The sequence below is a fragment of the Myxocyprinus asiaticus genome, chromosome 9 (assembly GCF_019703515.2).
Source record: "Myxocyprinus asiaticus isolate MX2 ecotype Aquarium Trade chromosome 9, UBuf_Myxa_2, whole genome shotgun sequence".
NCBI lineage: Eukaryota > Metazoa > Chordata > Actinopteri > Cypriniformes > Catostomidae > Myxocyprinus > Myxocyprinus asiaticus.
The window spans coordinates 28488721-28501215 of NC_059352.1; the positions used below are offsets into that span (position 1 = coordinate 28488721).

The 12495-nt window shown below is 38.5% G+C and overlaps 1 pseudogene; it reads right to left on the reverse strand.

Annotated features, from left to right (window-relative positions):
- Positions 1-12495, reverse strand: part of LOC127446495 (rootletin-like) — a 93530-nt pseudogene that overhangs the window by 18097 nt on the left and 62938 nt on the right.

The following is a 12495-nucleotide window of genomic DNA, read 5'->3' on the forward strand; positions in this document are numbered from 1 at the left end:
GTCATTGTCTGACCAGGGCAAATCAGAGGAGGATTAGTGGAAATAATCAGACAGAAGTAGAGAATCCATCTTTGTGTGCATACAGCCGCACACAGAGACAGAGTTTTCACCACATCCATTAAGTCACTCCACTCACCCTAGATGCTTGGGGAAAAACTGTTTGACCATCCAAATTTGTGGCCTGAGGCTGTGGTAGAATTAAATAAATGTTTGTTCAGAGGTCATTCCCAATAGTGACCTTGAGCCTTAAAGGAATAGCTCACACAAAAATGAAAATTCTTTTAGAATTTACTCATCCTCGTGTCGTTCCAAACCTGTATGACTTTCTTTATTATGCAGAAAACAGAAGGTTTTAATTAATATCATTGTCTGTGTTTTTTAATTCATTGGCTGTGGATAGTACCTCACTTTAATGCTTAAAAATTGATCAGTTGCTTGTTCATGAGAAAAGCTCTTTCACAGTGGTATGTGTTCACGTGAGAACTTGCGTCATTTTGAGTGATAAACAACGCATGAACGCAAGCCACTGTGAACAAGCTTCTCTCATAGCGCTAATGAACACGCAACGAACGTCAAGATTTTCACTGAAAAAAATTACTTCAATTTCATTTTTTTTCTGACTAAACATGTTAATGATAGGTTATGAAAGTTAACAATAAAGTGTGGCTCTGGTAGACTTATAGCGAAGTTCTTCTTCATTCTTGGCTCAGAGCTAGAAAGAAGGTCAAAACATTTGAGCAACGGTATACTGTTTGGAAACATTTGAACACCACCCACACAACTGGGGCCAGCATTTAGATGTGAGATGCATGCTGTCCAGAGAACAAACTACATGTAAACCCAATATGACATTAAAATACACTGGCAGCCAAAAGTTTGGAATAATGTACAGATTTTGCTATTTCGGAAGGAAATTGGTACTTTAATTTACCAAAGTGGCATTCAACTGATCACAAAGTATAGTCAGGACATTACTGATGAAAAAAAAAAACAGCACCATCACTAAGTACTTTTTTGATAAAATCTAGACAGGCTCCATTTCCAGCAGCCATCACTCCAACACCTCATCCTTCAGTAATCATGCTAAATTGCTAATTTGGTACTAGAAAATCACTTGTCATTATATCGAAACACAGTTGAAAGCTATTTTGTTTATTAAATGAAGCTTAACATTGTCTTTGTGTTTGTTTTTGAGTTGCCACAATATGCAATAGACTGGCATGTCTTAAGGTCAATATTAGGTCAAAAATGGCAAAAAAGGAAGCTTTCTCTAGAAAGTCGTCAGTCAATCATTGTTTTGAGGAATGAAGGTTATACAATGCTTGAAATTGCCAAACAACTGAAGATTTCATACAAAGGTGTACACTACCGTCTTCAAAGACAAAGGACAACTGGCTCTAACAAGGACAGAAAGAGATGTGAAAGGCCAGATATACAACTAAACAATAAGATAAGTACATCAGAGTCTCTAGTTTGAGAAATAGATGCCTCACATGTCCTCAGCTGACAGCTTCATCGAATTCTACCCGCTCAACACCAGTTTCATGTACAAGAGTAAAGAGAAGACTCAGAGGTGCAGGCCTTATGGGAAGAATTGCAAAGAAAAAGCCACTTTTGAAACAGAAAAACAAAAAGAAAAGGTTAGAGTGGGCAAAGAAACACAGACATTGGACAACAGATAATTGGAAAAGAGTGTTATGGATCTTAACCCCATTGAGCTTTTGTGGGATCAGCTAGACTGTAAGGTGCGTGAGAAGTGCCCGACAACACAGCCACATCTATGGCAATTGCTACAGGAAGCATGGGGTGAAATATCACCTGAGTATCTGGACAAACTGACAGCTAGAATGTCAAGGATCTGCAAAGCTGTCATTGCTGCACGTGGAGGATTTTTTGATGAGAACACTCTGAAGTAATTTAAGAAGATTTGAACATTTTTTTTCAAATTGTAATAGTAATTGTTCACATTATTAATGTCCTGACTATACATTGTGATCAGTTGAATGCCACTTTGGTGAATAAAAGTACCAATTTCTTTCCATAAGAGCACAATCAGTACAGTGTATGTTATCAATGACTACAGGCCTCATTCTATGAGTATAATCCATATGAGATCAGTAAAAGAAACCGTTTTAACCATTTGATGATGATTTAAAGTAATGTATATGCAGTAGATAATGTGTAATTTGTAATATTTACATTTAGTTTTCACGGCGCTATGTGCTAACACACTACACATGGTCATAATTAGGGTTGCCACCCATCCTGTAAAATACAAAATTGTCTAAGAGAGGAACTGTGGAATTGTTTTTAAAGATGAAATGATACATCCAGTATCAAATCAACACTGAAAAAGAGTTTTTCCTACATCAGAATTTTTTTGGCAGCCAGCCAAGCGAAATCTCGGGCAACCAAAGCACATTTAATTATATTCAGCTCACGTCCAGTGCGCAAAAAGCAGTAAATATGCTTCTCCTATTAAACGCACATCTGCACCGGGGGATCGTAGCTTAGTTTCACATGAATGTCCAGGAGCCATCGCATACACTCTGCGCTATCCAATCTGTGGAGCAAACAGGAACGCGCATCAACCAGGCTTCCCCTGGTATGCGAGCTCCCGAGAAAGGGTAGTTCAGAGCGGATCACTTGAGGGAATAGTTCTGTGATGGCTTGCGCGAATTTCTCATGTGAAACCAGGCTTTAATCGTGCCAAGCATATGCGTGTTTTAGATGAGAAGCGTATTTACTGATCCCAACTCCGTAAAGTGGCTTAATCATGGGTACAATCACAATAACTAGTCCTATAGAAGTATTAATAAAATCAAGTTTGATTCCCCACAGCACCTTGCTTAAAGTTACAAAAAAATGGAATTCAAAAGGTTCCAGATGCAAAAATAACCTGTATATACAATGTTAACATGAAATGAAACTACATAAGTATGTTAAATATTAATAAATTGCATTTATGTAATAAGTACACCCACCGATTACATGGACCAATGGCAGTATGAAGGTTTTTAAAAGCCGGTACAGATTTTTCATTAAAGTTCGTGCTGGCAAGCTGTTTCAAACCACTGCAAATAACTTAAAAAACCTTCTTTTTGGCCAGATTTTGTTCAGAATTATGTCACACCCATTCTTTCTTCATTTGCTTGATGTATATTGGCGCCATAAGAAAGTCATATGGGTTTGGAACAACATGAGGGTGAGTAAATTATGACACAATTTTATTTTCTGGGTGAACTATGCCGTTAAAGGTGGAGGTGTACATACACGGATACAAGCACAGACATGCAATCATGTAACTAACTTCCTGTGTGCTGACCAATCAAACTGGTGGCAATGCCAAGTTCAACAGGAGTCTGTGCTAAATGACTCTCCCCAGGACTGCCTCTGGTAGGTACATACTGGACTCCAACAGGCTTTATGTTGCCTTATGGCCCAACATAAACTAGCTCACCTCCTCACTTACATGACGTTGGTTATTTGGCTCTGGCACAGACATTATTTTTCTGCTCTCCTGGGCTATAGGTTTCTCATGTTCTGGATGATAAATTTGTTTCTATGACTAATCTATTGGAATGTGAGTGTAAAGTCTTAGGTTGTTGTACCTCTTGCTGAGCCTTCTGCCTCTGCATAAACAGCTCTCTGATCTTGTCATTCAGATGGTGCTCCGAAACTTCACGGGAAACTCAGAGACTCCTCAAAACAAGAGCGCAGGTCTTTCAGCTCATCTTGCAACCCTAAAACTGTGTCCTACAGAGAGAGAAAATGAGCATGATAATGAAATTTATACAACAGATAGTTCCAGTCCTCGAATTTTATTTGCCAAAGGGTGTTCCAAGAGTGCTAATATTCCTATAACAGCACTAGGATGCTTCATTATTTTTATAGCTCTCCTTGTCTGTGATCATTGCTTTACAAAAGTGCTGGGTTCTTGATTCCCATTTTGATTCCTGGGAGTTGAGTCTTTTAAATCTGTTTACCAAAAAGGTTTGTTTATATTCATTCACTGATTCGTTCAGTGACCATTTCGGCAGATAACATCTTACACCAGTAGGTGGCAACAAATGAGCATCTTTTATGTTATGAGTAAAGCTGGTGCCATACTAGAGTTTTCTGTTGATTTTTCAGGTGTGTACATAATCATCGGCCAGGTGGAGGGAGAGGGAGTAAACATTAATGTCTGCCAGCGGTAGGTCCTTAATTCCTTGACCGTCAGGACTCTCTGCTGAGATAATCACTTCACATACTCCTAAACAACATCCGGCTTGTTTGAAATGATCGCTAGCAGTTGGTGGGATGAGTATACGTGACAAAGGCAGTGACCAATGAGCTTCATGCCGAAGTCCAGTTCATAGATATGGGTGTTTTCCAGAAGTTTTTCAGAGGATGGAAGCAAAATATTTTTCTGCAAAAAAAGAATGGTGTCCAATGGAAAGCACTTGTGGACAGTGCATATGGAGAAGAGGATCATTGCTCTTTAGAGCTAACATGCCTGTTTGTATGACAAATTATATTATAATTATATATTTATATATTATTTATATTATAGATATACTGTAGTATTTCTGAGAATGTACTTAATAATAATAGTACTTATTATATATTTAAAAATGATAATTGATTGTGATTGGTCAATCATGGCATTGTACTTTTTTTTTTATAAATGTACAGAAGTGTATACAGTTGAAGTCAGAAGTTTACATACACTCAGGTCGAAGTCATTAAAACTCATTTTTTAACCACTCCACAGATTTCATATTTGCAAACTATAGTTTTGGCAAGTTGTTTAGATTGTTTCTCATTTAATTGACTATATCACAATTCCAGTGGTTCAGAAGTTTACATTACATTCATTACATTCAAGTTAACTCTGCCTTTAAGCAGCTTGGAAAATTCCAGAAAATGACATCAAGCCTTTAAGCAATTAGCTTCTGATAGGCTAATTGAAGTCAATTGGAGGTGTACCTGTGGATGTATTTTAAGGTCTACCTTCAAACTCAGTGCCTCTTTGCATGACATCATGGGAAAATCAAAAGAAATCAGCCAATACCTCAGAAAAAAATAAATAAATAAATTGGGGGACCTCCACAAGTCTGGTTCATCCTTGGGAGCAATTTCCAAATGCCTTAAAGTACCATGTTCATCTGTACAAACAATAGTATGCAAGTATAAACACCATGGGACCATGCAGCCATCATACCGCTCAGGAAGGAAACGCATTCTGTCTCCTAGAGATGAACATAGTTTGGTGCGAAAAGTGCAAATCAATCCCAGAACAACAGCAAAGGACCTTGTGAAGATGCTGGAGGAAACGAAAACGAGTCCTATATCGACATAACCTGAAAGGTTTCTCAGCAAGGAAGAAGCCACTGCTCCAAAACCGCCATAAAAAGGCAGACTACAGTTTGCTCACTGGACAAAGATCTTACTTTTTTGGAGAAATTTTCTCTGGTCTGATGAAACAAAAATGTTACTTTTTGGCCATAATGACCATCGTTATGTTTGGAGGAAAAAGGGTGAGGCTTGCAAGCCGAAGAACACCATCCCAATCGTGAAGCATGGGGGTGGCAGCATCATGTTGTGGGGGTGCTTTGCTGCAGGAGGGACTAGTGCACTTTATAAAATAAATGGCATCATGAGGAAGGAACATTATGAGGATATATTGAAGCAACATCTCAAGACATCAGCCATGAAGTTAAAGCTCGGACGCAAATGGGTCTTCCAAATGGACAATGACCCCAAGCATACCTCCAAATTTGTGGCAAAATGGCTGAAGGACAACAAAGTCAAGGTATTGGTGTGGCCATCACAAAGCCCTGACCTCAATCTGATATAAAATGTGTGGGCAGAACTGAAAAAGCATGTGCGAGCAAGGAGGCCTACAAACCTGACTCAGTTACACCAGGTCTGTCTGGAGGAATGGGCCAAAATTCCAGCAACTTATTGTGAGAAGCTTGTGGAAGGCTACCCAAAACGTTTGACCCAAGTTAAACAATTTAAAGGCAATGCTACCAAATACTAACAAATTGTGTGTAAACTTGTGAACCACTGGGAATGTGATGAAAGAAATAAAAGCTGAAATAAATCATTCTCTCTACTATTATTCTGACATTTCACATTGATTTTTTTTTTAATTTCTTTTTTTTATCCCCTTTTCTCCCCAATTTGGCATGCCCAATTCCCACTACTTACTAGGTCCTCGTGGCGGCACGGTTACTCACCTCAATCCGGGTGGCGGAGGACAAGTCTCAGTTGCCTCCGCTTCTGAGACTGTCAATCCACACATCTTATCACGTGGCTCGCTGTGCATGACACCGCGGAGACTCACAGCATGTGGAGGCTCATGCTATTCTCCGCGGTCCACGCACAACTTACCATGCACCCACTGAGAGAAACACTAATCGCGACCACGAGGAGGTTACCCCATGTGACTACCCTCCCTAGCAACTGGGCCAATTTGGTTGCTTAGCAGACCTGACTGGAGTCACTCAGCACACCCTGGATTTGAACTCACAACTCCAGGGGTGGTAGTCAGCGTCAACACTCGTTGAGCTACCCAGGCCCCAACATTTCACATTCTTAACTACAATAAAGTAGTGATCCTAACTGACCTAAAACAGGGAATGTTTTCTACGATTAAATGTCAGGAACTGTGAAAAACTGAGTTTAAATGTATTTGGCTAATGTGTATGTAAACTTCTGACTTTAACTGTATTTTTTATATCTAAACTCATGGAAAAAGTTGTAGCTTCACAGTTACAATCACATCTAGCAGCCAATAATCTCTATGACCCTTTTCAGTCTGGTTTTCATCTATTCCACAGTACTGAAACTGCACTCTTGAGGGTTGTTAATGATCTTCTCCTCTCTGCTGACTCTGGGTCCCTCAGTATTCTGATCCTGCTTGATATGAGCTCTGCTTTTGAAACTGTATACCACAACACACTCCTTTCCCGACTCTCAGATATTGGTATTACTGGCACTGCTCTTCCCTGGTTTTCTTCCTAACTTACTAACAGACAATATTTTATAATTAATAAACACAAATCCGCTACTGCTCCTCTCACTCAGTGTATCCCTCAAGGTTCCATTCTGGGTCCTCTATTTTTCATAATTTATGTTCTCCCACTTTCAAATCAAATCATCCGTCGTCATGGTCTCAGTTATCTCTGCTACACTGACAACACAGATTTATACATCCGCCCGTTTTTATTAAATTCATGCAATTAGCTCATTAACAGCCTGTATCAATGATGCAAAAATCTGGCTAAAAAGCAATTTCCTCAAATTCAATGCCGACAAAACAGAGATTATGATTTTTGGCCCACAAACACTTACAAGAAATATTGACATTTGTATCAATATTGATGGAATTCTGACCAAACCCTCCAAAATCATTAAGAATCTGGGCATCACTTTTGTTCCATCTCTCACTTTTGAAGCCCATATCAGAACCATCACTAAAATTACATTCTTCCATCTATGTCACATTGCATGAATCATGCTTTCATAACATCAAGTCTTGATTACTGTAACTGCCTCTTCATTGGCCTACCCCTTAAAACCATTGCCCGATTACAATATATCAAAAACTCTGCAGCTAGAGTTCTCACAAACACTAAGGGGTCTGCACACATTACTCCTACCTTGTTTAGTCTTCACTGGTTGCCTGTCTCTTGCCATATTAAGTTGAAAATTCTTCTCTTAACCTACAAAGTTCTCCATGATCTGGCTCCTCATTATTTATGTGATCTGCTTAATCCATACACACCTGCACGTTCTCTTAGTTCTTCTGATTCCAAACTGCTGTCTATCCCCAGATTTCATCTGCCCACTTTTGGTGGGAGATCCTTCAGTGTAATTGCACCTAAACTATATAACTCACTGCCTCAGACCCTCTGCAACATCTCCTCCATTTCCATCTTCAAGTCTCAGCTTGAAACTCATCTTTTCTCAGAGTACTATCTATCCATTGCTGATTTTTTTTTTTTTCTAACTGTGATTGTGACTTCTGTTAAAATGTATCTTGATTGTAAAGTGACCTTGAGCTTTTGGAAAGGCACTATATAAATAAAACGTATTATTATTATAAAATTGTTTATCTGTAATATATATATAAAAATATTTAATATCTACATATTTCATACGCAGTTCTGTAATAAGTTTTCGTTTATTCCATATTCCATATTTTTTCCAAATTATTCCAAAATAAACCTGTCCAAGGTGACTGTATATTAGGCCTTACTTAACCGTCTATTAATATCGATTTATAACCTTTCACACGTGTAATAAGAAACTGTTATGAGCACTTTCTTATCTCAAATTCCTGCTGGAGACCATGCGAATGTCATCTCGTCCAAACCTTTCGGTGCTTATTCTGCTTCTTTTCATGTGCAACCGCAAATATTAAGACACAAATTGCAAAAGCTGCCGTGAAGCACTGATTGTTGTTCATGGTTATTGTTTATGTTTGTGCGGTGCTCTTGCTCTCTGTTGTTTGATTTGAAAATGAGGTGTGATAGTGAAGCACTGAGAAAAGTCTAAGGCAGCCATTTAGATCTTAATCGGTGAATGTGACAGGCCCCAAACAAATCGAGTTATTCCGAATTTCTTAAATGGCTAAATAGTACAAAACATGATCAGGGTTGGGGAGTAAAGGAATACATGTAACGGCGTTACACAATCAGGATACAAAAAATCCGTTACAGTTACATAAAAAGCCAATGTATTCAGATTACAGTTACATTTGGTAAAAATTGGGATTACTAGCAGGATTAAAATTTTAAATTTATAACAAAAAACAAAAACAAAAAACAAAAGATCCTCCTGACATAAAATGATAAAGACCGCTGCTTGCTTTAGTACAGAATACAGATATGATCAAATACATGCTCGAGATCTCCTCTGGTTCTCTCTCGTGAATCACGTGAATCTGGTGCCACTTACTGTCGCATACACAAATAACATCTGTCACACATCAACACTGTGCTCTCGAGGCAAACAAGGTCAAACCATTAAGGACTGTTTAATCGCAATTGCCAATGGAGAAATATGATTATTTTTGTGGAAATTCCAACATTCTTGTCTCTTCAATGGAGAAAAGTGAAACAACATTACAGTTCAGTGCAATTTACCTTCCGGTTGTGAAGATGCACTGATTTTCCAAGGACTCGACATATAATTTAAAGAAGCATTTAAAGGTAAAACCCACACGAAAATCACGTTAGCTAGAATAGCTAAAATTAGTCATAAGTTTTCCCTAATTTCGCCGTCCGACCGTCTGTTGATCGTTTTCGCGGGAGCAGGAATAGAAGTGGAGAAATGACCACTCCCCCCGGTGAACAGCCAGTATTCTGGTACACGGGATGCCTGCTGTCTAAACTTTGTGACTTCTCATTTCCATCTTAACATCAGTTGAAACTCTAAAATTGTTCTCTGAAATGTGTTCATGTTGTAATGACAACAGTATTGGGACAGCATTTCTTTTTTTTTTCCTTTGTTAAAAAAAATCCTGATTGTACATATGAATACCAAATGAACTGAAAATATTAAGTTCTTAAGGGAAAAGTGCAATGGATAATTTATCTGATTTTGATACTTATTATAAATGTATTGTTAAGAACAGTTCAAATGTATGGGTGAGGGAGAAATACTGGCAAATGTAACATTTTAAAACTCATAGAAAGTAGGAATAAGTAAACCAAGACACTAAAAAGGTTTAAATCTATTTCGATCTATTCTTTAAAACAAGATACACTTTATTATCATAGAATCGCCCATAAACGTTAGCTGGTGATGTATGACCGTGGATCGTGAGCAAGCAGAGGACAGACACCGGAGGCACTGCAAGAATAATAATAATAATAATGATAATGATGAAGATAGCCTGTGATCTACATATTGCAGTCAGAAGTTAATGAATGGTCAGTGCCAATTAGTCTACATGCCTACTGCAATACATGGCAGAATTTAACTTTGTAGTGTTTTTGAATCTGAGGTATATCCTGCCAGATTTTGTTTTATGTTAACCAAGACATAATTCAGTGCATCTATTCTAACTGTATTTGCTTAATGAGAAAATAAACTTTTTTCTGTAACAGATAGAGGACTCACCTGATTTGGTTACAAAAGCTAAGAACAACTTATTAGTTTCCTAATAAGGAGGCACTGTCCCTGTTTTTCATGTTTTTTTCTTATATATAATAATAGCTACATTACTCAAACATGGTTTGTTTGCATTCAGAAGGCATGATTAAAAGTCTTCAAGAACATATTGCTTTTCTCTTGACTTTATTCACATATGCGATCTTGAGGCAATCTAAAAGTAATCTGATTACATTATTTTCTTACTCGGGTAACTGGATTAAATTACTGATTACATTTTTACTAAGTAATCAGTATTTGTAAGTGATTACATTTTAAAAGTAACCCTTCCAGCCCTGAACATGATACATGGATTGGGATTTGTTGGGATTTATTTCACGTTGTCTTGCTCCCGGTTGCTCAGGAAGTCTCGGTGCATACAATCCTTTCACAGGGTAGCTGTCTCAATGTCACGCGCCAGGGTGATTATGTGCTCAGTAAGAGTTGCCTTCTCTGCCTCCTTTTGAGAAAGGACCTGCCAATCAAAAACCCCATTTGCACAGTCAACTCAAGATTAATGTACTGAAACAATGGAAGCCCCATGTTTTTACCTCAGATCTGTAAAATGCCCTGTTCACACTGTGGTTATATTGTTGCAGGTTGTTAGATCTATTAGGTATTCCTGCTGCTTGATGCCTTAACTTAATTGGTGAGCTTCACAACCAGGACATAGCTTTTGAAAATCTCATCACAAATTAGATGTATTGCCAGTAAAATTTATATTTTATTCTATTTTGACAAGGAATCAGTTTTCTTGCTGCTAAAAATGAACATTTTGCAGGGGAAAGTGTTTGTATGTAAATCGCAGCAGTGCAAAATACATCACATCATGAGCATGAAGAACGATGTGGGCAGAGACAAATTATACAGAACAGTGAAATTGCTCTCAGTAACTACACTTGTTTACTGTACTGAATAGAAGTTTGTGTAAGCTACACTGTTTTGACTCCCCGAGTTGCGTTAAGGCTTTATTAAGAATTATTGCTGGAAATCGCAAATTTTCATTGAAAATAAATGACTTCAGGTCACTTTGTTGACCCTTAAGGCTATATGGGGCTACAGACACACCCTTTGACCAGACTGAAATGAAGCTGTGACAATATCTTTAATCTATTCCTCTGAAAGACAGATAAACACACACACCTGCTGTTTGTGGCTCTCGGCCTGAAGCAGGCTGTCTGTGCAGTGCTGCTTCAGTTTGGCCAGTTCTTCCTGCAGCTGCTGCAGCTCTCTGCGACTCTGCATGCGCAGCTCTGTGCACTCCGCTAGCAGCTGCTCCTCTGCCTGCTCGCTCTGTGCACACAACACTGCACGCATGCGTTCCTGAGACACACAGGACAGGTGCATGTGTTAGAATTTCAGCATCCAGAGGCTGATCCAGAGAGTATTTTGGAAATTCTTTGGAATGAATACTCTCTTGATCCACAGGAGTGTTATACAGTTTAGGGTTGTTGCATATCAATTCAGAATCACTCTGCCAACGTCCTCTCACAGACTGAAAGTCAAGGCCCAAATCTATAGCAGTTCTAACTTTACATGTCTAAAACAAACACACTGTGCATACTAGAGTCTAAAGTCTAATTTATACTTACTGAGTGAGCAGTCTTCTTTTAGTTAACCTAAAAATTATGATGAAATGCACTGACATATTTGTTTGGTGATATTTCTCCTATTCATGCACACCGCTGAAATTCTTGACCTAGGAGTCCTCGGCTAGTTGAAGAGCATTGATGATTTGTTAAAACTTAACATGGGTGTGGTTTGGATGTGTCGCTCTTCATTTACATTTGCGCTAGCCAGCTGAGGACACTATCTTAACATCAAAATAGATTACTTTGTCTCTCACAAGTTCAATTATACAGCACTAAAAGCAACGATCCCTGGAGAAAAAACAACCTGCATTATTGGCATTACTTCCTACTGATGTTTTGTCCACCCGAGACAACTTTCATGATCCTCAACAAGCTAAATTTAAAAGGACACATCTCCTAGTATAAATGCAGGCTTCGTTCAACAAGGGGGCTTTAATTCGTTCAGGAGAAAAATGCTCAGTTTATCCCATTGTTTAGAATTAAGTTGTCTGCTAAGTTGTATTGCCTGCTGGGTTCACTTTATATATCAAAAGCTCATGGATACCTTGTTCTTTCGCTCAGTATGTAGTTGTTCCTGATAGCTTTGCTGTGTGGTAATGAGGGTTTGTTGTAAGTTATTCTCAGGCTGAGCAAGCTTTAACTCTAAAGCCTGTTTCTCCTGCAAAGCCCAGGACATTTGTTGCTCGACTTCACTCTGAACGCTAGACAGCTCACCTGTGCAAAGGGAAGGACAAGAATATACACAGAGGAGAAA